Source organism: Perognathus longimembris, chromosome 5 (genome assembly GCF_023159225.1).
Source record: "Perognathus longimembris pacificus isolate PPM17 chromosome 5, ASM2315922v1, whole genome shotgun sequence".
NCBI classification, from domain to species: Eukaryota; Metazoa; Chordata; class Mammalia; order Rodentia; family Heteromyidae; genus Perognathus; species Perognathus longimembris.
In genome coordinates, this window is record NC_063165.1 from 70,123,131 (window position 1) to 70,148,902 (window position 25,772).

Consider the following 25,772-nt stretch of genomic DNA (forward strand, 5'->3'; position numbering starts at 1 on the left):
AAGCCAGGCATTAAAGGCAGCAGCTCCACAGCACATGGGAGGAGCCACGGTTCCCAAGACTGTTCAAGTCCCCCATCTACAGAGGATGCCCAAGTCCTACCTGCAAGCTGTGCGAACCACAGAGCCCCACGAGTTCACTAACAGGGGAGGAGGGTCAAAGCAGATCCACCCCGTGCAAACTGAAAGCAAGTCAAACCAGCCAAGCAGCAAAATAGCCTGCAGACAATTGCAAGGAAACCAGAGACTGTAGAAAGCCCACCCAAACATGGAAGACTCCATTTTTTTAAATATTATTTAAACTTTTTTTTTTTTCATTTCTGAGACGTCGTTGGGTTATTGTTTTCCATTTTTTTGTTTGTTTTATCAGGGTTTTTTTTTGTTGTTTGTTTTTCTGGGGTTTTTTTTTCTTGATAATTTTTCTGTTTTGTGCATTTGTCTTCCAGTATTTTTTCTTTGTTTCTCTCGTCACATTCTCTTTCTTTAAAATTACTTTCCTATGAATAACACCTTCATTCTTTTCTGCTAACTCTCCATTGTCTATCATTTTAACCTTGTTCTTTCTACTTATTCTACTCTTTTCCACATTTCCATGTCACTGAAACTAAACCAAAATCATCACCCCCCCCCCCATACATTTAACTCTATTCTCTTCACTACCTCTAACTTACTCTCCTGATTTGCTTCCAGGACCTCCAGATTCCACTGACCCCTGGTTATTGGATAGAGGGCATCCCTGTTCAATCTGACTGAATCAAAGGGGTTCATAAAGAAAGCCAGCCAGTCCAAAAAGAACTTAATATAAAGAACAAAAACTGCTCATAGGGTTGTAACAGTAAATAAGTCACTATTGAATACAGGGCTCAGGACTGATTGTTATATTGAAATTGTATTCTTTAGGAACAACAAATCTAATTTTATATACAGGTATACAAGGTATCTGTATATAATTGTAAACTTCTAAGAGTCACACAACAGTGCTTGGTAAGGTCTGCTTTGGGTCTTAAACGGTGCTCACAGGTGCTTGTAGATGGGCATTCCCAATCGAAATGGGCAGAAGAAACACAAGAAAGATGGGAAAAAAATGGAGTCTTTTCTCCCACTCAAAACAAGCAGGAAGCAGAGCAGTCAATCAAAGATATAGAAGAGAACCCTCAAAATACTCTACAAAGTCTACTGATAAAAATTATAAATGAAAAGTTTGAATCAATATATCAATCCTTCCATAAATTAATAGATGATTTCATGGCCACGACAAACAGAAAGATAAATGAACTTCAAGAGTCAAATGAAAAGATAGCTACCCAGCTAAAAGATTTTAGAGACAGCACTCAAAACCAAATTAATGAAGTACAGAAGTCCATGCTGGACCTAAGTGATAATTATGGCAAAGTCATGGAAATCATCAGGAAAAACCAGTAAGAAGGAAGAGATTCGAAATCAAGTAGCTAGCCTGCTGTCCCAACTACATGAAGCAGTGGATCGCATTTCAAGAGCTGAAGATTGCCTAGAATCTATGGAGAAAGATTAAAAAAAAAAAAAAAAAAACCAATCCAATCCACAAAACAGATCACTTCATGAGCTCCAAGACACAATCAGGAATCCCGATTTAAGGCTAATAGGTATTGAGGAAAATCTGGCAAAAGAAGTTAATGGAATAGGCAAACTATTTAACAGAATATTAGCCAAGAACTTCCCAAATATCCAGAAGGATAGGCTTGTACAATTACAAGAAGTATTTAGAACCCCAAACCGACCAGACCAGACTAGGACATCCCACCGACACATTGTGATCAAAACAGGATCAACAGAGTATAAGGAAAGAATCCTTAAAGCAGTTAGGGAGAAGAAAATAATCACATATAAAGGAAAAACAATCAGAATTACCCCAGACTTCTCAGCAGACACCATGAAAGCAAGGAGAGCCTGGAATGAAGTATACCAAACCCTAAATAAAAATAACTACCAACCAAGAATACTGTACCCAGCTAAACTCTCCTTCATAGCTGAAGGTCAAATAAAAGTCTTCCACAGTAAGGAAAAACTGAAACAGTATATCTCCACCAAACCAGCTTTACAGAAATTCCTCAAATTGGGGAAAATAATAAAGATAAATATACAGAGAGAGTATTGAACCCTAAATAGAAAACCAGAATATTAGATCCAGAATTGGGAAGACTCAGCCTTTAACAAGACAGCTATAATGAATGGAACAAATGATCATCTCTGAATCCTAATTCCGAACATTAATAGACTTAATTCTCCAATCAAACGACATAGGCTCATAAGTTGGATCAAAAATCAAGATCCATCTTTCTGCTGCCTCCAAGAGACACATCTATCCAGCAAAAGCACACATCTGCAAAAAATGAAAGGCTGGAATAAAATTTACCAAGCAAATAGCCCCCATAAACAGGCCAGAGTTGCAATCCTAGTATCAAATAAAATTGACTTCAAATTAAAAATGGCAAGAAGAGACAAAGAAGGTTACTACATACTAATAAAGGGATCTCTCCTACAAGAGGATATAACCATCCCAAATATCTACACACCAAATATAGGAGCACCCAACTTAATCAAACCATCTCTATTGACTCTAAAAACACTCATAGACCCAAACACATTGATAGTTGGGGACTTTAACACTCCACTATCACCTCTGGACAGATCAACATGCCAAAAACTGAACAAAGAAACCACAGAACTAAACAACTGCATAGATCAACTACACTTAATCGACATCTACAGAATATTCCATCCAGCAACAACTGAATACACATGCTTTTCTGCAGCACATAGAACATTCTCCAAAATAGATCTCATCTTAGGGCACAAAGACAATCTGTACAAATTCAGAAGTATCAAAACTATTCCCTGCATTCTCTCAGACCACAACAGAATAAAATTAGTGCTCAACTCAAACAGCAACCACAGACAATCCTACAATTCATGGAGACTAAACAACACACTGCTGAACCATCAGTCGGTCATTGAAGAAATTAAAACAGAAATTCAAATGTTTATGGAATTCAACCAAGATGAGTACACAGAGTACCAGCTCCTTTGGGACACAGCAAAGGCAGTACTCAGAGAAAAATTCATATCTCTGAGTGCCTACACCAACAAACTGGAGAAACAGAAACTCAACAACTTAACAAAGCAGCTTAATCTCCTTCAAAGAGAATAACAAGCCAAACCCCAAGTCAATAGAGGGAAGCAAATAATTAAAATCAAATCACAATTAAATGAATTAGAGACAAAAAAATAAACATTGAAAGAATCAACAAAACAAAGAGTTGGTTCTTTGAAACAAATTAACAAGATAAACAGACCCCTCACAAACCTGACCAAAAAACTAAGGCAGCACACCCAAATAAACAAGATCAGAGATGAAACAGGTAACATCACCACAGAAACAACCAAAATTCAGAACACAATTAGGCACTCTTTTGCAAACTTTTATGAAACAAATTTGAGAACCTGGAAGAAATGGATGATTTCCTAGAAAAAAATGTATATCTCCAAATTCAACCAGGAAGAATTAAACCTTCTAAACAGACCCATATGCAACATTGAAATAGAAATAGCAATAAGTGATCTCCCATCCAAGGAAAGACCAGGTCCAAACAGATTCACAGGAGAATTCTACAAGGCCTTCAAAAACAGAACTTCCACCTATATTTATCAAACTCTTAATGAAATTGAAAGAGAAAGTTCACTGCCAGACACATTCTATGAAGCTAGTATAACCCTCATCCCAAAACCAGGCAGGGACTCATCACAGAAAGAACTATAGACCAATTTCCCTGGTGAACATAGATGCAAAAATTCTCAACAAAATTCTGGCCAATCGACTTCAACAGGTCATCAAAAAAATCATACACCATGATCAAATTGGATTCACCCCAGGGATGCAGAGTTGGTTCAATATATGCAAGTCACTTAATGTAATTCACCACATCAACCGGTAAAGAACCACATGGTTTATCTCTGGATGTGGAAAAGGCGTTCAATAAAATCCAGCCCCCATTTATGCTAAAAGCCCTAGAAAACCTGGGATGCCAGGGAACACTCCTGAATATAATAAAGACATTTTATAACAAACCAACAACAAGCTTACTTCTAAATGGTGAAAAGCTAAAGCCATTCCCTTTAAAATCAAGAGCAAAAGAGGGATGTTGGCTCTCTCCCCTTCTCTTCAACATAGTACTAGAATTCCTAGCCAGATCAATTAGGCAAGAAGAAAATATAAAGGGGATCCAAATAGGAAAAGATGAAGTTAAACTTTCTCTCTTCACAGATGACATGATCCTATACTTAAAGAACCCCATAGACTCTACTCCCAAGCTACTAGAGCTGATCCAAACTTTGGCAAAGTTGCAGGATATAAAATAAACCAACAAGAATCAATGGCCTTTCTATATGCTAATGACCCGAAGGCGGAGGCTGAAATCAGGAAAGCAACTCCTTTTGCAATAGTCTCAAAAAACATAAAATAACTAGGAATAACCTTAACCAAAGAAGTGAAAGACCTCTGTGATGAGAACTTTAAAAACATGATAAACAAAATTAAGGCAGAACTAAGGAAATGGAAAAACCTCCCATGCTCCTGGATTAGGAGGATTAATATAATCAAAATGGCAATATTGCCAAAGGCTATCTACAATTCACTGCAATACCTATTAATATCCCAACACCATTTTTTAATGAAATAGAGGAAGCAATCCAGAAATTCATATGGAACAATAAAAGACCTAGAATAGCAAAAACAATCCTAAGCAGAAAGAAATGTGCAAGAGGAATTACAATACCAAACTTCAAGCTGTTTATAAAGCTATAGTAATAAAAACAGCTAGGCATTGGCACTGCAACTGGCCTGAAGACCAATGGAACAGAACTGAAGATCCAAAAATGCACCCACAGAACTATGCCTACTTAATCTTTGATAAAGGAGCTAAATAAATAGTCTGGAAGAAAGATAGTCTCTTTTACAAATGGTGCTGGCAAAACTGGTTCAACACATGCAACAAACCAAAACTAGATCCTTATATATCACCCTGCACCAAAATCAATTCCAAATGGATCAAAGACCTCAAAATTAAAACAGAAACCCTGAAAACACTACAAGAAGGAGTAGGAGAAACACTTGGGCTCCTTGGCACAGGACGGACCCAGATATGCGACAAATCGAAGAAAGGATGGACAAATGGGATTGCATCAGTGTAGAGCTTCTGCAGGACAAAGGACATAACTCGCAAGATAAACAGAAAGCCCACAGACTGGAGAAGATCTTTACCGGCCATACATCGGGCAAAGGCCTCATATCTAAAATATATGCAGAATTAAAAAAGTTAAGTTCCTTCAAAACAAAACTGCAAAGAACCAATAGCTCCCTCAACAACTGGGCCAAAGACTTAAAAAGAGACTTCTGTGATGAGGAAATGAGAATGGCCAAGAGACATATGAAAAAGTGCTCTACATCACTGGCCATAAAAGAAATGCAAATCAAAACAACATTGAGATTCCATCTCACCCCAGTAAAAATGTCCTATATCAAGAAAATTACCAATAACCAATGCTGGAGGGGATGTGGCCAAAAGGGAACCCTACTTTATTGTTGGTGGGAATGTAAACTGGTTCAGCCACTCTGGCAAGTGGTATGGAGATTCCTCAGAAGGCTAAACTTAGAGCTCCCCTATGACCCAGCAGCCCCACCTTTGGGTATCTACCCTGAAGACCACAAACAAGAACACACTAAAGCTACCAGAACAACAATGTTCATCATTGAACAATTTGTCATAGCTAAAATATGGAACCAACCCAGATGCCCCTCAGTAGACGAATGGATCAGGAAAATGTGGTACATATACACAATGGAATTTTATGCCTCTATCGGAAAGAATGACATTGCCCCATTCGTAAGGACATGGAAAGACTTGGAAAAAAATTATACTAAGTGAAGTGAGCCAGAGCCAAGAAACATGGACTCTATGGTCTCCCTCACAGGGAATAATTAGCACAGGTTTAGGCTGTCACAGCAGAGGATCACAAGAGTCTAATAGGTATGCCCTTGACACATAAGATGATGGTAAGTGAAATTAACTCCATGTTATGGAAACGAGTGTTATATCACTGTTGTAATTATTTTCAACATGCCATGGAAGCCGTAGCTTCTAATGTTGATGATCCTCTTGCATCCCCTTCCTGTGGTTGGACCTGCACTATCACTGTATCTTATCTGAGTATATTGGAAACTGTGTATACTGGTATTAGAACTAGGAAAGTGAAAGGGAATACCAAAATCGAGAGATACAGGATAAAAAGACAAACGACTACAAAAGCAGTACTTGCAAAACTGTTTGGTGTAAACCAACCGAACAACTCATGAGGGGAGAGGGATTGGGGGGGGAGGGGGGAATGAGGGAGGAGTTAACAAACAGTACAAGAAATGTACCCATTGCCTAATATATGAAAATGTAACCTCTTTGTACATCAGTTTGACAATAAAAACAACAACAAAAAAAATCCACTTTATTAACAGTATGTTGATAAGGGAATCAATCTTCTATTCTTTCTATGACAACAGAATACAATGCTTGATGTGCATTGGAATTTCTTTAAATGATTAGCTAATTTCAGAGAACTGTCAGAAAAATCACAACAAGCAGTCTTTACCAGACATCTAGGTCTAAACTAGGTTATCCATGTACGTATCAAGTGTGTTTACAGAGTGGTAGGTAAGATTTTTTGGCTTAAAAAAATAGAATTAACAAGCATTATGAACTAGGTGTGTCTTCTGATCCTATTGCATATGCTAAAGCCAAACAATGTGATATTATCAGAATATTAGATAATAATTAGAATTAGATGAGTTCCTAAGGATGGGGCCCATGATGGGATTAGGTACATTAGAAGAAGGAAAGAAACCACAGGTTTTCTCTCCACTGTATGAGGAAGCAATGAGGATTTGACCATGTACAAGCCAGGACCAAACCCCAAGGTTCTGACCAGACCCCAGCTACACAGCCACCCTGATCTTGAACTTCCTATTTTGCAGAAGTGTGATAAATATATATATCAAGACATCTGTTCCATGGGGTTCTCTGTAATATAATCTTCTTTCTATTGACTTCATAATATGCATCATATAGCTGAGTAGAGCTCAAGAAGTAAAGCTAACATTGTTATAGACTAAATGTGTCCCCTGACCCAAATACATGTTTTGAAGCCCAGCTCTCATAGATTTGAGTATTAAGATATTAGGAATTAATTAGGATTAGATGAACTCAAGAGGATAAGGAAAGATGGCATTAGTGACTGAGGAAGAGAAAAAGAGATCACAGCATTTCCTCTGGACTGGGTGATGAGTTCGTTATTATTAATTAGTATTTAATAATTGAGTAATGTCCCCTTTATTCAGTGCTCTATGCTCTGTGGTCATTTTTATTAAGAAATGACTCAATCTATTCTTAATCAATAAAATTGTACTTAAGTGATTAAAATTTATGTTTGCTCTGGTAAACATTTTATGAATAGTCAATGGTTTCCTTCACGAAATCTATGTCTCTTCATCTGAAATATAAACTAATTTTGCAATTTATTGATGTTAGTCAATGAGCTGACCTCTAGTAATCTGTGTCTACCTTCTTTCTTGAAGCCTACCATTAATATGTGCAAAAATAATTCACAGAGCTCTTATCTGAGCCCTTTGTAACAGGGGGACTATATTGAGAGGAAAAACTACTAATAGATTCTTTGTACTCAACATGACATTGTGGTTCATGCTCAGTGAATTTTTGGGTAGACATGTTAATCAAATATTTTAAAGACGGTATCATCCAGTGAACTCTGATCCATACAAAAGCCAAGGCTTCTAGTAGTAGAATATGTTCTCAGTCTAAATTAATCAAATGTCAGCTAGTCTGTGAAATGATTTACTAATTTAATAAAATGCATGACGATTAATTTAAATAAACGTATTCAAATTATGGATCCCAATTCTTGGATTTCACAAACCCAAGAAAATATAAATGTTGATAGTAATGAAAGTAAGTACCATAATTTACTTTCACCAAACCTCAGAAACTTCCAGAAAAAAAAATTTAAATCAGATCTCTCCACTTGCCCCTGCAAACTTGGCTTACCTGTATAATAAAATTTAAAATTGTTTTCCAAATGGAGATGAGGAAATGTGGTAGCAGGCACTGTCTCTGGTGTTCAATAGCTATAACTAGCTAAAAAAAGTTGAGGATAAACATGCCAGTTTTGCCCTCCTGAGGTTTTATTAGCACATAAAGCATCCACTCAGAGAAAAAAAAAGTAACAACTCAGAGCATTTTGGAACTACTCTTTACTCATGCCTGCTATTTTGGTTTTTATCATTTGTTTATACCCTGAAGGTCTGTAAATGTGTCTCCATATGTGTTTTTAGATGTGTAAATTTGCATATCTAAAAATTTCCCCATATCTCTTGCACATGTATTTGAGACTAGATGGGTATGTATCTAATAAAATATATGTATATACATGTGTGTAGGTATATATTCACATAAATTGTTTTGTAATGGATGAACAGGCAAAAGTCTAAATATCTTATGTGTCCTTTTACAAATCTAATAAATGGACAGAAAGCTGTTACACTGTAAACAATTGTTTTGTTGTAATAAAAATAAATAACAGCCATTCCAAACTAAACTAATATATTGTGTTCTAACAGATAAAGGCCTGGTTATGTTGTTTATGGGTACCACAGTAAAGAAGTGAAGATAGAAAGCTTTGTATTACTTAAAGTATAAATCATTTCCAAAGCAGCCTGTTTTAATGTTTATTCTCAAATCACCATAATCTTATGTTTCTAAGAGTAATCTTCAAGTTTTAATTTTTAATATATTTATTTAAAGAAGGACTTTTTTTACCCGATGTGATAATTATACCAGCAATTATCATACTTAGTTATTAGTAAGAGGGCTGCAAACCTGAGCTGATTTGCTAATATTTGGGTACAAAATGATCCAGGAAAATATATTCGCCTTTTCCTTATTGAAAATGGAAAGATAAAAAATAGGACAGTTTTGAAAGCAGATTATGAATTATAAACAAGTAATAAAAGTGTTCAGTATTCATATTGTGTCTATCTCAATCTACAGTTCGTACTCTTTCCTCTTTTTGTAGTCCAGGCTGGCTTTGAACTTTCAATCCTCTTGACTGAGCCTCCACAGTGCTAGAATCACAGATGTGAGCCATCATGATCTTTTCTTTGTAAGGAATCTAAATATAAACATGCTATTTTGTTGTATGGTTATTTTTTTCAAATTTTTATTATCAAACTGATGTACAGAGAGGTTACAGTTTCATACGTTAGGCATTGGATATATTACTTGAACTGTTTGTTACTTCGTCCCTCATACCCCCCTCCCCCTCCCCCTTTCCCTTTCCCCCCATGAGGTATTCAGTTCTCTTACACCAAACAGTTTTTACAAAAGCAATACTTGTATGGTTATTTTGAGTTACAGACACCTAGAAGACAGTAGATACAAGACAGGAACACTGGTCTTTCCCCCCTCTCAAAATTTAATGGACTAAACTGTATGAAAGATGCTCTCAACACGTGAAGGAGATACTAGTCCTATCACCAGCAATAGGGAATCACTGAGGGAAAGTAACAAATAGAATCTTCTTCAGTTAGTTTTTATATTCCTAACCACATTCTCTCAACTAACTAATTCTCTTTCCTCCTTACTTTCCCAAAGTTTACTACTTATTATTTAGCACAGTATTCTTTCCTTTTCTGATGGGATTTGAACTCAATACCTCACAATTGCTGGGTGTTTTCTTTACCACTGAGCAATGCCTCCAGTCTGGCTTTTTACTGATTATTTTGGAGATAGGGTCTAGGAAACTTGTATGCCTAGGCTAGCTTTGAACTACAATCCTCCAGCTCTCAGCCTCAGTAACTAAGATAATCAGCATGAGCTCTGGAGTCCGTGTTTAACTTTCTTTGACTCTTCATTTTTCCTCCTGAAAGCTCTCATTTATAGCTAAAATTATCTCAGAGAAAATTGGTGTGTATCTCTTAATGTTCTTATGTAAATTTAATCTTGGACCAATTGAGAGGCCCTAAGAGAATAGCAGATAAATTTTTCCTTCCCTAAACCCATAACACCAGCTTCTAGATGCATCTCCAAATGTTTAACCTCTCCAAAACATTTTTACCACCTTTGACTTTGAAAACAAAAATTATTATAGTAGTTCAATGGATGATAACATGGAAATGCTTAGTACATTGCTTGTCATAGACAAAAAAGTGTTTTTAAAATATAACCATACTCTCATTATTTCATTATGTATTTATTTATTTTTGTGCTGTTACTGAGAACTCAGAGCCTGAGTGCTGTCCCATAGCTTCTGATTGGTTTTTGGCTCAAGGTTGGTACTCTTCTACTTGAGCCACAGCTCCACTTCAGCCTTTTTTTCCTTGTTATTGTTGGTTAATTGGAGATAAGAGTCTTACGCTCCTTCCTGCTCCATCTGGTTTAGAACTGTGATCCTCAGATATCAGCCTCTTGAGTAGCTAGGATTACAGGCCGGAGCCACCAGGACTGGTTCATTATTTCATATTTCCGTGTCCTTTTTACTTTCTCACATAGTCCCTTTGCTCCCAGATGACTTCCTTTATTATCACAAAATTCTGAGGTCATCAAAAGAATTCTCCTGGGGCTGGGAATGTGGCTTAGTGGTAGAGTGCTTGCCTAGCATGCATGAAACCCTGGGTTCAATTCCTCAGTTTCACATTAAACAGAAAAGGCTGGAAGCAGCACTGTGGCTCAAGCAGCAGAGGGCTAGCCTTCAGCAAAAGAAGCCCAATGACAGTGCCCAGGCCCTGAGTTCAAGGCCCAAGATTGGCCAAAAAAAAAAAAAAAAAAAAACAAGAAAAGAAAAAAGAAATAAAAGAATTCTCCTACCTAGGAAATATTTCATCCAGAATGACAGACAGGAGATGGGGATGGGATGATGAGGGACCATACATCCACCACTATGTCCTTCTTTACATACCATTACCTATAGAAAATGCCACCATTCACTCATGATACCATATCAGAAAAAAAAAAAAGTGCTTTTTGTGTGTGATGTTTCTGGAGTTGAATTCAGGAACTGGTGGTTGACCAGAATTGTGTACTCAATGCTAGTGCTCTACCAATTGTGCCTTAGCTCTGATTCCAGCTTTTTTTTTTTTTTTGCCAGTTAATTAATTGGAGACCAACTCTTACAGACTTTCCTGCCCAGTCTGGCTTGAACCTTAATCCTCAGATCTCAGCCTCCTGACTAGCTAGGATTGCAGTTGTGAGTGCCTGGTAAAAAGAAAATGTTAATACACTAATTTATACATATACATGTAAATAAATTTATAAACGTTTATAAATTTATAAATGTTTATAAATGTTAATACACTAATTTTTTTCATGAAAATGGATTTGCTATATCTTTTTTCTAAAACAAAAACAAAACAACAATAATAAAAACAAACATTGGTATACTCAGGTCCTGAACTCAGATCTCATGCTTTATGCTCAGAATTTTTCCTGTAGCTATACTTTACAAGTATATGTCAAATGAATCTGATTCTATAAATCAGTCATTATGATAGTAATCATTGCAGATCATCTCAAATATGTTTGGGAATGTTCTGAGCCATCTACGTTTTAATATGCAATAGCATTATCCTTTTTTAATAGAGAAAGAAACTTCGAGAAGCATGTAATTTGCCCAACATTAATCTGTAAGCCAAAATTTAGAAAAGAACAGAGTTGAAATGGCTTCAATTTCAATATATGTTTTTATACTTATATACAAACAATATGCCAACATAAACAACACTTAATCCCATGAGTGATTAACAGATACAGACAGAGAACATTTAAAATAGAAATAACAAAATAAACCTTTTCCAAGCTGCCAGCACACAGCATATTCCAAACTTACCATAATTCATGGCTTCATCAATAAGAAAACATCAAATAAATTTTTCTCCTTACCCTATGACAATGTTTTCCATTTAACACTCAAGTTAGATAGTGCTTCTTGCCTGAGGATGTTTCCTAACAAAAGAGGCAGTTTGTCACAGATATTAAACACTTGTCCACCCACCCTGAACATTAAAATCAGTGTCTCTTTTAGTGTAAATACAGAGCTGAGGCAGCAGGAACTTTTCAAGCATAATAAAGACACTGTCTCACAAAGAAAATATATATGTATATATATATATGTGATATATGCTGTTAGATATCCTTGATAATCTCTCATTCTATCAATCATTGTATCTCTGCTAAATGCCTCTTTTGATGGAAGAAAAAGAATAGTAACATCATGAACTTGGATTTGATCATTCATTCTTAGTCCATTTTCTGCTGCTGTAATAAGCAAAGACAGTTTACTTAATAAGGGAAATAATGTCTCCAAAGCGGGGAATAAAATCTTACTTAGTTTGGGGCTTCTTGTACTACAACATGGGTGGATGGGATTTTAAAGTCAGAGAGTTTATGAGATTAAGAGTTCAGTTAAACAGTCACAAAAGATAAAGCTCATTATTATGACAATGACATTTTTATAGAAATGGAGGAATACCTAAATGAATGTAACAGCCCATCTGGGAAGTTTCTCTTGACCTAGTCACCTGCTCTAGTGTCATTCTACACTGGAAATTTTAATCAGTCCACTTTGCCTAAATCAAATCTTTTGTATCATGACTCTAGGAAAAGTATTTGCTCAGTTAAAGGGAAAATGCTGAAGTGGTTGGAGGAAGGACTATTTCTCATGATAACGGTGAGTCATTAAGAATAGGATGGGAGAAACTCAGAAAGTTAGGCCCAAGTTCACTTCACTATGGCTGAAGAAAAAGAATAAACATTATTGTATTAAAGTACCCTGGAGATTTATAATTCTTAACATCTTAATTTGGACTATATACATCTCAAATCTTTAACAGATATATTTGCTGGTGGCCACAATATTGAACAATATAGATCTCAAAACTCAGATCTCATAACTACAAGTAATCTTAAAATTAAACAGCCTTAAGTCAGTTTCTTTAGAAACTTTACTGAGGATGTTTTGTTTTCCTGTGAGAAAGTCAATGAATCAAGCTTTTTTTCTATTTTATTGTGTTGTTAGCTTTGCAGATATTTGATAATGGAATAGGAAGGACCTCAACATTTAAAAAACAAATAATTACCTAAAAATGTTTTCTTATGCTTTAAGATGGATAAAACTAAAAATACCTAAAATGGGTAGAAATGACACTCTTTTTTTTTTTTTTTTTTTTGTTCGCCAGTCATGGGGCTTGTACTCAGGGCCTGAGCACTTTCCCTGGTTTCTTTCTGCTCAAAGCTAGCACTCTACCACTTGAGCCACAGCTCATTTCTGGCTTTTTCTAGATATGTGGTGCTGAGGAATCAAACCCAGGGCTTTATGTATGGGAGGCAAGCACTTGGCCACTAGGCCATATTTCCAGCCCCCTAAGTTACACTGTTATAAGTTAATTTTTGTCTGTTGAATGTTGTTTGTGTATAGATAGCTTTTTAAAATTTTTGCTTTGTTTGTTCTTGTTTTGATTTGTGTTTTTGTAAAGCATTTGAAAATAGATGTGGCTTGAATGTTATTTAGCCTTTATGTAGCAAAGAAAACTAAAAAAAAAAAAAGCTGATAATCTTGTTAAAACGATTTGAAAATGCCCTCCCAATGCTGAAGCCTTGAGGCACATAATTCAAGAAAGTGAAAGGATAAACGAGCATGTTTTCTAACCCTGAAATAATAGTGTATTCTGGAAATGGTGACAGATCTTTAATTGTAACTCCACAAAGTGCCCTCCTGAATGGACTATACATCATTGACAAGTAGGAATATAGGATGCAAGCAGTTGCCTTGACCTTCAAGCTCCAACTGTGTTTTGATCATCAAGAGTGCATAAATAATATAATTTATAGTCTTTGAAGAGAGACTGTGGACATAAAGTTATAAGCCACATAAGTTCTTAGGGAGAAAGAGGGATAAACACACTTAGCCTCATCATATGCAATTCATTCAAACTCCTGACAAAATTCACATAATATACAGCTTTTCAATCAGGGGTAAATAGCAAAAATTTTTCATCAGTTCCTTTATTTATGATCTCATAATGTGGGTTCATTTTAGAGAATCTTCGATTTGGGTCTTGCAAGTCTGAAGCATTTAGATCTCAAAGGTCGCTCAGCAAACTTTTGGCTGGTTATCACTGAAAGATGAGTAACTCCAAACTACAGAAAACCTTAAACTTGCATTCTTTCTTGTACCCTCTAAAAGGGAGAGCTGAAATCAGGTTGATTATATTTGTGCACTTATGCTGAGGTCATAAGCTTGGAACATAGAAATGAAACAAGATAAGCTACAGTAGCCTTGGAAAGGGATGTAACTGCCACCAAACTCGACCAAGGTGAACATGAGCAGATGCCAGCAGCTAGAAACAATGACATCAATTAGTAGTAACCAATAAAAACGAAAGAATGAATAAAGCAAAATGATCAAACACTGAACTCATCACTGATTTTTCTAATTTGGAGCAGCAGACTTTCTGCTGTTATTTGCTCATGGGGCAAATGAGTTGATCATCTTTGCAGGTCTTTCTGCATGTAAAAGAATGTGGGACTTAAATGCCTGACAATCAACAGAGAAGAATGTTCAAAATTACTAAATAGGTTTTGAGACACATAAAAATGTACTCATCTTTGGAAGCCTGTCTTGAGAACTATCTTTCTAGTCTCCCATTTCCATCTCCCGAAGACCTACCTCTCCTGGTTTCTAAAAGCCAGCTCATGTCCAATTTCCTCCAGAACACATGCTAGGTCCTATGCTGTTGAGGAACACAAAACCAAAAACCCTCTCTCCTCTTCCCCTGTAACTTCATTTTCCAACTGATTTGGCATTCATACTTAGAGATGTTTTCTATTGTTTTTAGATGCGAAGGGCCAGAGCATCACAATAAAACACCACAGAGGTCACAAGAGCAGAAAAACCCATGATCCTTAGGATTGAGAATACAAATGTCTTTTTAAAAAACACTGTCCTCTGAGGAGCAGGGGCTATGGCTTGCTCTAACTCATATCTCTGAGTTCCGCAACAAGGCCTTGTGATATTGCATCTAGGAGGTGAGAAACTGGAACCCATACCTAAGAGGAAGCCAAACTGGTCATCTAGGGTCTCTGAAGACCATGGAAGTACAAGTGTAGTTTTTAGAGTCCCAACACCCTGTATATCCTGCTGTGTATACAAGGAGGAATCACATATACGACTAAAGTTTAGAAGCTGGCAGACATGCCTGTGTTTAATCCCCAGTCATGTCCATTGTGTTATCTGCTGTCATGAGATGAACACAGCCCAACAAAAATCTTCACATCCCCACCTCTGAAATTTTTAACTGTTATGTTATCTAAAATGGTGTCCTTCATTCTTAGCAGAAAATTACAATAGCCCAATCGCTAGGGGCCTATGACCATATATAATAAAGCATAGCAAAATAAATCTAATAATTGGAAACAAGAGGTTTCTATAATGTACTGCTTGCAGTTATTTCATTTTTCTTTCTTTCTTCCTCTATTTGTTTGTTTTTGTTTTGTTTGCTGTACTGTTTGTATATAAGTTTATCTAATCCTTGGAATGAAAAGGGAATCACAGAAGCATCAGAAGAAAGGATGAACTAATGCAACAATGATACTCACTAGAAACAAAGTTGGAAATGAACTTTACAATTCGGGGGTAAGGGAAGTAGGTAGGGGAAAGCCAGAGAAAATGAGAGAGGGGTTGTTAACAAAGTCCAAAAAAATGTATTCATCATGTTACTTATGTAAACTTCCCTGTTCATCAAATGTACAATAAATAAGAAAAAAAAATAAAATAGTGTCTTTGCAGATGTGACTTTTTAAGGATCTTGATAGAAAATTATTGTCTATTGTCTTGATGTACTCTTAACTACAAATCTCCATTTTAAAATGAAGCAGATTGATGGGTTATAGGGATGCTCTATGTTTAGTCTTTTGACAAACTTCCATACTGCATACCAGGGTGGTTGAATGAGGTTACATTCCTGTCTACAGAGTAGTAGCATTCCCTTTTGGCCACATCCCTGCCAGGACCTTAATAATGGCCATTGTAACTGAAGACCAGATATCAAACTCTTAGGCATTTACCCACAAACCAGTCCACACTAAAGCCACCAGCCCAACTATGTTCATTGCAGCATTGTTTACCATAGCTAAGATATGGAATCCATCCAAATACCCCTCAGTGGATGAATGGATGAATGGAATTTTATTGTTCCATCGGAAAGAAAAAACAGTTTTGAGTGTGGCTCTGGTAGTAGAACACTTGCTAGCAAGTTAAAAATCCTGAGTTCAAATATCAGCATTGGTAAAATTAAAGAGAGAGAGAGTGGGAGAGAGAAGGAGAGAGAGAGAGAGAGAGACTAATGAAATATTACATGTTGCTGGAACAGGGAGTACAAAAGTTCATAGGAATGGACTTTTTCTTAGAAATGTGGGTAGAATTACTGCTTAAACACTTATTTAAAGCTTGTTTTTCAGGTCTGTAAGAACAATATCCCTTTTATTAAGACACTAACTTAATGGCATTTGTTATGAAAACCATAAAAAATTAATATATTTATTATATGCCTTAAAACTAAGACTTACTAAAATGTATGAAATAATTATAACAGTCATCACAAAAGTTTTAATTTACTTATTAAAGCCAAGTTGGATTTGCATAGGGAATTAACAAATACAACTAAATACTAAGCAAGCCACCCATTTTGAGGGAGACACATTCCAGAATCTTCTGTGTAGCTGAGCCCACAGATTATATCAAAGCCTTGCAAACTGTTTATTTCCTGTATACATATGGTGTATTTTAATTTATAAATTAGGTACAGAGATGAATTGAACAATTTACATTGAAAGAGTAGCTATAAGAATACTCCTTAATAAAAGTTGCCAGCATCATTATCCCATTCTCTTTACCTTACATTGTTCTTTGAAGCCATTAAAAAGGGAGTTTGAATAATACCATGATAGTCATCCCTCACCAGGAGGTGACTAAGTGTGTAATAAGTAGGTAACACTGTGGATACTATGGGTAAAAAGAAAAAAATACATAGTGCCAATCTTGGGGCTTGAACTTTGGGCTTGGATACCATTCATAGAGCTCTTATGCTCAAGGCTAGCACTTTACTATGTGAGTCACAGCTCCAATGACTGCTTCTTGGTGATTAGGCTTCTTGGTGTCAGGGCTGGCTTCCAAACACAATGGACAGATCTCAACCTCATGAGTAGCCCTGGTTATGGTCATACACCACGAACTCTGATTCAAAAAAAAAAATCACCTCTGAGTAGGACAGAGGTAATGACATCATTCTCAAAAGAGAATGTGGCTGAAAGCTCTGGAGTTGCTTAGTTATGAATTTTCCCTTTGCTATTTTCAGACCATGCAATACTCTAGGCTTTTGAACATAGGGAAAGAAGAACCACGAATGAGAGTTTGGTACTGCTGTAAGAAGCTGAAGTAAATGAAATTTCTCTAAACTCCATCTAAATTGAGTACAACATTGAATATACATTTAGTGAACTAATTTTAGAGATAATCAAGCCATAATGATTTATAGTAATACAAGTATTAAATAAAAAACACATGACTTATGAAATAAGGACAACTCATCAACCTCTAGACATTTTCTAAAACCACATTTCACTCTGTTCTTCATTTGTAATGCTCAAAATACACTGTGATGTTTCTGGAATTTTTTATTTGATATTCTGTTTTGAAAGGGAAAGCTGGCAATGTGAATTGCCCTCCCACAAATATCTGTTCTTTATTTTTTTTTCAAAACTGTCTATTTCATAGGTCAGCAAAGAAGAGATGGAGAAAAGCAAGAACATGTTACCTCCTAAGCAACTATGGTGCATTGAGTGTTACCTGTTACCCCAAAGGGTGTGTATCTGAAAAAAGCTACCTTTTATTGGCTTGTGAATACTATGATATTTGATTACACTAAACCCATATATCTTCTAAACTCACTGGAACAGAATACATAAGCACTGCTTGGTAAATGAGTTTTACTACAACTACCCATAAAAAATATTGGATAGTGTAACTGGCAAATTTGAAAGGTACTCTTTCCAAAGATATTTGGCCATGTTAATCCCATTTCATGTTATTGCACGAAAGTAAATTGCTATTTACATGTGATTATTTTTAGATGAGAAAGAGTAGGAAAGGTGAATTATTTTTTGTCTACATTAGGATTGGCCAACTATAACCATACCAATACAAAGAGAATTTCTTTCCAAGATTATTTTGGCACTTAAGAAGTGTAACCTTATTTGAACTGAAATTGGAAGAATTACTTTATTTAATTTACTTTGTTTAATGTGATAGGAAATTTTACAGAATTTAAAAAGAAGCAAAGCACAGGTAACTCACACCTTAAATCCTGGCTACTTGGATGCTGAGGTATGAGAACAGTGGTGCGAAGCCAGCCTGGACAGACAATCTGAGAGACTCTTACCTCCAATGAACAAGCAAACCTGTGAAGGTATGGCTCAAGTGGTAGAGTGCCACTTTTAAGCAAAAACAAAATCTAAGGCAGAGCACCATGGCCCAGAGCTCAAGTCCCAGTACTGGACAATAAGTAAGCAAATAAATAATAAAAGTACAGAAACAGAAGAGAACATGTGGCATCAATTTGCTGCCATGGGATGACAGTATAGCCCATCTCAGCCACTTGTGCCACCATCATTGTTATAAAGCTTGGCTTTGACTTGGGAGAATGAAGTCCTTGGGGACAGCTTTACTATAAGGCTGTGGTATCAAAAGAAATTTGCCATTTATTTGCTTTCTCTCTCTCTTCTCTCTCTCTTGCTCACTGCCCTCTTTTCACTCTTAGGCAGGATTGGGCTTGTCAGCGTATCTTACCATCTGCAAGGTTTCAATCCCTTGAAGATCTGCCTTTCACTAGCTCATCTCAATCTCTGGACTCTGAAGAGGTCACTCTAAATGCTGCTAGGACATGGGGCGACAGCCACTGTACATACTGCCTACTGATTTCAGGACATGGATAGGGAAGCATCCTCTTCCCAGAGCCAGTCTACAGGGGTGGGTTCATGTACGGTCACATTTCCATGGCCATCTGAGGCTTAATGGCACATCCCTTTAAAGAAACAGACTAATTTCAACTACAGCATAGCTGTAAAAATCCACTGCTCAATCTGGCATAGTGGTATCTGCCTACAATCTCAGAATTCAAAAGGATGAATAAAGAAGTTGATAAATTTGAGGGCAGTATGAAGTTCCAGGCTAGTTTATTCTATTAAATGAGACTCTATCTTGCAAATAAAAATTAAAAGAAGCTCTGTTATTCTTGTTTTTCTAACATCTTTATCTTAAATCATAATGTACTAATACCTACTGTTAAATTTATCTGCACATATTACAAACTCAATTTTACTTTTCTGTTACTACTTTTCATCAAATTGGTTCTCTGACAGTTAATTTTATGTCAGTTTACCTAGGTAATATATCTTAGTTGTTTGGTCAAACACTAATCTATTTTTTGTTGCATATACAATTAAAACTATGGCTCATTGACTTTACATAAAGGACATTACCTTTAGTAATATTGTCGAGTCTCACCCAGTCACTTAATCAAGACCTCAAGAAAAAAACACTGTGCTCACTTCAGCAGCACATATACTAAAATTGCAACAATACAGAGAAGTTTAGCATGGCCCCTGCGCAAGGATTACACACAAATTCGTGAAGCATTCCATATTTTTTGGTCTCTATGGTTTCCCTCATAGGGAATAATTAGCACATGTTTAGGCTAGTCATAGCAGAAGATCACAGTAAGCCCAGTAGCTATGCCCTTAGGAACACATAAGATGATGCTAAGTGAAATGAACTCACATTATGGAAAAAAGTGGTATATCATTGTTGTAATTATTTTCAATATGCCATGTGAAACTGTATTGTATATATAAACTGCTTTGTTAAGAGATAACAAAAGAAACACTGAGTTTCCTTGCCAAAAATGAATATATATTCCACCAACTGCAACACAAGAGAAATCTAGTTTGAAGGACCAAGGAAGTTGAAGTTGTATTGGAGAAAGTGGTCCACAAATGCTTTGCAATATTTGGAAGGTAGAATAGGAAAGACTCTGTTTGCTTCCACAGTGGTTATATATAGACAGGTGGCAAGAGAGGCCTGGATTTTCTAAGAGTGCCTGGAAATTGCCTACTCGAGAGTGTGACAGGTATTGTCACATTGGAACATTTCTTTCTTCTGGGAGTCATTGATTCCATAAAAAAAAGGCTCACTAGAGCTGGAAGCAATGGTTCCTGTTCTTAATCCCAGTTGTTCAGCAAATGACAATGAGGATGATCAAGTTTTAATGTAAATCCTGGCAAAAAAAAAATTCTAGAATGCATCTCAACTCATAAAATGATGTGTACAGTGGCACACTCTTGTCATCTCAGATAAAATATCAATAAGAGGAAGGCTGTCCAGGCAACCCAGGGCAAAAAAAAAAGTAAAACTTATTTTTAAAACATGAGAGGGGCTGGGGATATGGCAAAGTGGCAAGAGAGCTTTCCTCGTATACATGAGGCCCTGGGTTCGATTCCCCAGCACCACATATACAGAAAACTGCCAGAAGTGGCACTGTGGCTCAAGTGGCAGAGGGCTAGCCTTGAGCAAAAGAAATCCAGGGACAGTGCTCAGGCCCTGAGTCCAAGGCCCAGGACTGGACAAAAAAACAAACAAACAAACAAAAAAACCATAATGAGAAGAGAAAGGGGTGGGGAGTATCTATCAAGTGGTAGAATGCCTGCTTAGCAAGCAATATTCCTGACTTCAAATTCTAGTATCAACAAATAATAATGAAAACTGTATGTCTATCAATTCCCACACATAAACATTGATTTTCTTAAGATTATCCTTATCCTAGGTTCTCCTTTTCTTCCTCTTCCATTTTAACTTGTCTGACAAAGGGAGATTGAAAGCTGGGTGCCAGTGGCTCATGCTTGTTATCCTAGCTATGAAGGAGACTGAGATTTGAGGACTGTGGTTCAAGCCAGCAGGAGCAAGTAAGTCAGTGAGACTCATCTCCAATTAGCCACCAAAAGCTGGTAGTGAGTTGTAAGTCACACACCAGCTAGCCTTGAGCAAAATTTCAAAGGGACTGTGCCCAGGTCTCTAATTCAAGCACCAGGACTAGCACACACACAAACACACACACACACACACACACACACACACACACACTATACATACACACACAGAGAGGCCAATAAATAAATAAGTGGAGAAAGAGTGTGAGGAAATACTAGAATCTTGTCATATGTAATTGGAGTGTTTAATTTTTATTCTGATTATATGAATCATATGTATTATAGTTTATATATATTATAATTACATATAATATATATTATATAAACTACATATAAATATATATTATATATCATTTATATTTTAATCATATGTATTATAGTTTGATCTTTTTGTAGATGATGGAATGAGTACAATACACTTTTTATTGTCTTCATAAATTTTTAAGTTGATGCCTTCTCAACCAAAGTAACAATTCACCTACCATTTTTTGTTGTTGTTGATAGTTAAAACATGTCCTGTGCCCTTGAAGCAAAACTGGATCAGAAGCAGAACCAAGATGATTAGTTGGCAACTCATTAAGACTTTCAAGTGCCTAAATGGAAAGGCATAACATATCTTAAGAAGAAAATGCTGCTACTAATAATCGAATTATCATCAAGAGAAAAATTATTACTGAGACTATGAACCACTAAACATGATCTATACAATACTCAATTTTTTTTTGTAAAAAATAAGTTGTTCCATGCTTAGTGCACACAAAGAAAATATTAAGAACATTTTCTAAATTATCTTTATATCATATTGTCTGTTGGATGTTTGTACATATGAAAATATTGAAGTATGCCTGAATGATAGTAAAATAGAGAGAAAAAAAGGAGAAAGAAACACCTTTAGCATGGATTCATTAAGAACCCAGATTTTATCACTTTTCTTTCTTCATTCAAGAAATATCCCTCTACAAAGTCATTTTAAAAAGAAATCAGCTGACTTGAAAATATTCAAATATTCTTTCCCCTAATATTTCTCTAACCTTAGGGAACCAGTAGCTTATCTCTTTAATGTAATTGATTTTAGGAATTAGAAAGTACTTTAAGTATGTATATGGAAATGGAACAATAACACTTGGTGTGAAGGGTTTGGGAAAGATGAGAAAAGATGAGGGATAGTGGCGGGGCGAATGAGTATGATGAAGTACATTACTATATGTATGTGTGGACATAATAGAATAAGGTCCCCTTATATAACCAATAGATACATTTAAAAAATTAAATTGGGAATTATATGGAATAGGTGACTTGCTTTAACCTGAAGTGATTTGTGGCCTTCTTAGTTCTGAAACTCAAATCTCTAAATACTCATTGTACACTACAGTGCTATTTACGCAAAAACGTCTGTAGCTAGGATAAATGTAATTTCTCAAAGTCTCCTCATTTTAGCTGCATCTAAAGTTTATGGGACAGCAAAGAATTAGGAATATTTAAAGACAAGACAAGAGCTAGGGACAATTACTGATTCGGTACAAATATTTTCAAAGCAGGGGTAGATTCAGTGCCACAAAAACACAATTTTGCAACCTGGAGTTTCAAAGTTGTATTTCTACAACTATAGAAACAAGGTAAATTATCAAGCATCTATGAAGACTGAATTAACACAATAGTGGAGGAGATTAACACTCACAAATGTCTAGTTGAGATGGTTACTGAGTTCTCAGCAAATTAGTGACAATTTGAATTAAATACATGTGACTCTGTCTAGCAGAAACAGCAGTGGTTTTAGAATAAAGAAAATGATTCAAACCCCACTGATGTCTCAGTTTTCTCATCTGTACACAGGGAAAAATAAATCCAATGTGAGAGGACTGTGAAGCTTTTAGAACATCCATAAAGAATGCACTGGGCATGGTGCCTAGTACAAAGCAGATTCTGCTTTGTGACAAAACCCATTGTTTATTTTCTTGATTTTCTTAAGTGTGTCCTGAGGGTGTCACAACTTACCCTCAGACTGGCTATGCTTTTTGACTTGCAAATGTGACCACTGTCCTTTGGTCTTCTCACTTTATCTCAACCTTAGCAAACTTATACAAAATACAAATAGAATATATGCATAGATTTCTGTTTTGACCCAGGAGTTGGGCTCTCACAATAATTACCTTTATAAATGGGTTTTATTCAACTTAATTGTGTGTGTGTGTGTGTGTGTGTGTGTGTGTGTGTGTGTGTGTGTGTGTGCTGGTACTAGGGCTTGATCTCAGAGCCTGAGCATTATTCCTTAGCTTTGCTGGACATTTCAGTACTTAAGTCACAGCTCCACTCCCAGCTTTATAGTGGTTAATTAGAGATAAGAATCTCATGGATTTGCAACTGCAATCCTCAGAGCTCAGCTTCCTGGGTGACTACAGGCATAAATCACCAGCTCTGGAGTCAACTGAAAATTTAAGCAAGTGATTAGGGAAAGGCTACATGAATGTTGTCTGTCCTGATGATGGGATACAAACTTTTTTATTTAAATATTAAGAAAAGGAATAATTAGGGAAAACTTAGGCTGGAATGAATAAAATGATTTTGTTTTTCTTAAAATTTAGAAATTTCCTAAATTTATTCCTAAATAAAGCTATGTATGCATTTTTCATAAAAATACAAAAGTATGTATATAATGATCACAATATAAAGATTTGGTATCTGATACAAGCTGTCAACATTCTTTTTATTCTTTTTTTTTTTTTTTTGGCCGTCCTTCGGCTTGGACTCAGGGCCTGAGCACTGTCCCTGGCTTCTTTTTGCTCAAAGCTAGCACTCTGCCACTTGAGCCACAGCACCACTTCTGGCCTTTCCTATATATGTGGTGCTGAGGAATCAAACCCAGGGTTTCATGTATGGGAGGCAAGTACTCTATTGCTAGGCCATATTCCCAGCCCACTGTCAACATTCTTTTGGAAATTTTAGATTGTCTAGATTCTAAAACTCTGTATTCAGTTACAGATTCTTTTGTGCAATCAGTCACTCTTGGAAAATATTTTCAAAGCTTTATGGTAATTCTTAATCCTCAGTTGACCCCCCCCCCACACATAGACATTACTGATAGAATTAATGATGTGAAAGACAATGGTTGGATTTTAGCTCTATTCAGACCACCCACTCCTCACTAAAATAAAGGAAAAACCAGTACAAAGCGGTCATTATCCTGATCCAACTGCAAGCATGAGGTTTCATTAGCCCTTACATAACAAACTCTAATTAAAACAGCATGAAAACTGTATAGTAAAACCACTGTTATTCTGAAATAGTTTTCTTTTGGGGGGAGGGGGACTTGGGTTCAGAATCTGCAAGGTTTTAAGAATAAATGTACAAGCTGAATATCCTGCTTGAAGACTGATCACAGAATATCTGAGAAATGTATGTTTTACTGGTTTTGTATAACTCTTTGTTTTGTGCTTGCCTAAGTGTAAATTACTTCTAACATTTTTCAGACAAAGAGATAGGGAGCTCCCATGTTTGAAAATTACTTTTAATGGATTGCTTGCTTTGTTTATTCTCGGTTCAAGGCAGAAACATCCTGACATTTATACTGCTACTTTCTTGTTTTCAAGAAAGTGAAACAAAAATTGTCTTTGCTTGGCTTCACTTGAAATAGTCCTCTAAACTTTCACAAGGGCATTTTATCTATCTCTAAAAGAAGTCATTTTTTATAGACCTGCTGCCACATTGTTCTTTTTAATTTTTTTTTTTAAATTGCTGTCCTGGGGCTTGAACTCAGGGCCTAGGCATTGTCAGCCTCTTTGTGTTAAAGACTAGCACTCTACCATATGAGCCTCAGAGATATTTCCAGCTTTCCCTAAGTAGTTTATTGGAAATAATAGTCCTATAGACTTTCCTGCCCAGGATAGCTTTGAACTACAACTCTCAGATCTCAGCCTCCTGCATAGCTAGGATTACAGGTATGAGCTAACAGTGCCTGGCTGACCTTGTTCTTAAGAATATAAAGCCAATCTCTCTTGTTCTCTCTCAATCTGTTTCACAGTCGCTCACACACAAACATGCACACACATGTACTCTTATATCCATGTATGCACATGCACACACAGTGTCCACACCTGCTTGTATGAATACACACAAATAAATACACAGGTACATACACAGACACTCTCCTTTAAATTACAAGGAAACTCTTCACCCTAACTGTCTATGGCTACCATTTGATACCCAGACACACCCTTGAGAACTATGCCTACCTAGAGTGCCTCTGGGGTCTGCTTAGTCAAGATAAAGCTGAAATACCACAAGCTTAGATAAAAATGTCATAATATTGTAACATACTCACTCTACTTCTTTGAAAGATACTAGATATCTTTAATTTATTATTTATAATGGAAGCTCAGGACAGTCATTTTCCCCAAGTCCTCATATTTCCTTGGTAGCTGGCATTAGGCACTGATGCATGTCTGCTTTTACACTATTTAAACTGCAACCATTGACATCCATCCATCCACTCATGCTGTTGTGCTGCAGTAGTGTGTGTGTGTGTGTGTGCGTGCATTTGTAAATGAGAGGAAAGGAGGGGGAGATGGAGAGAAACAAAGAAAGAAGAGA

The 25,772-nt window shown here is 36.3% G+C and overlaps 1 protein-coding gene and 1 non-coding gene across 6 annotated transcripts in view; one reads left to right on the forward strand and one right to left on the reverse strand.

Moving 5' to 3' along the window:
* Naaladl2 (N-acetylated alpha-linked acidic dipeptidase like 2) overlaps positions 1 to 25,772 on the reverse strand; it is a 1,189,792-nt gene that overhangs the window by 39,693 nt on the left and 1,124,327 nt on the right. The window lies entirely within an intron of this gene.
* LOC125352134 lies at positions 19,744 to 19,850 on the forward strand. Its single transcript, XR_007211128.1, has one exon. It is a non-coding gene; the product is annotated as a U6 spliceosomal RNA (small nuclear RNA).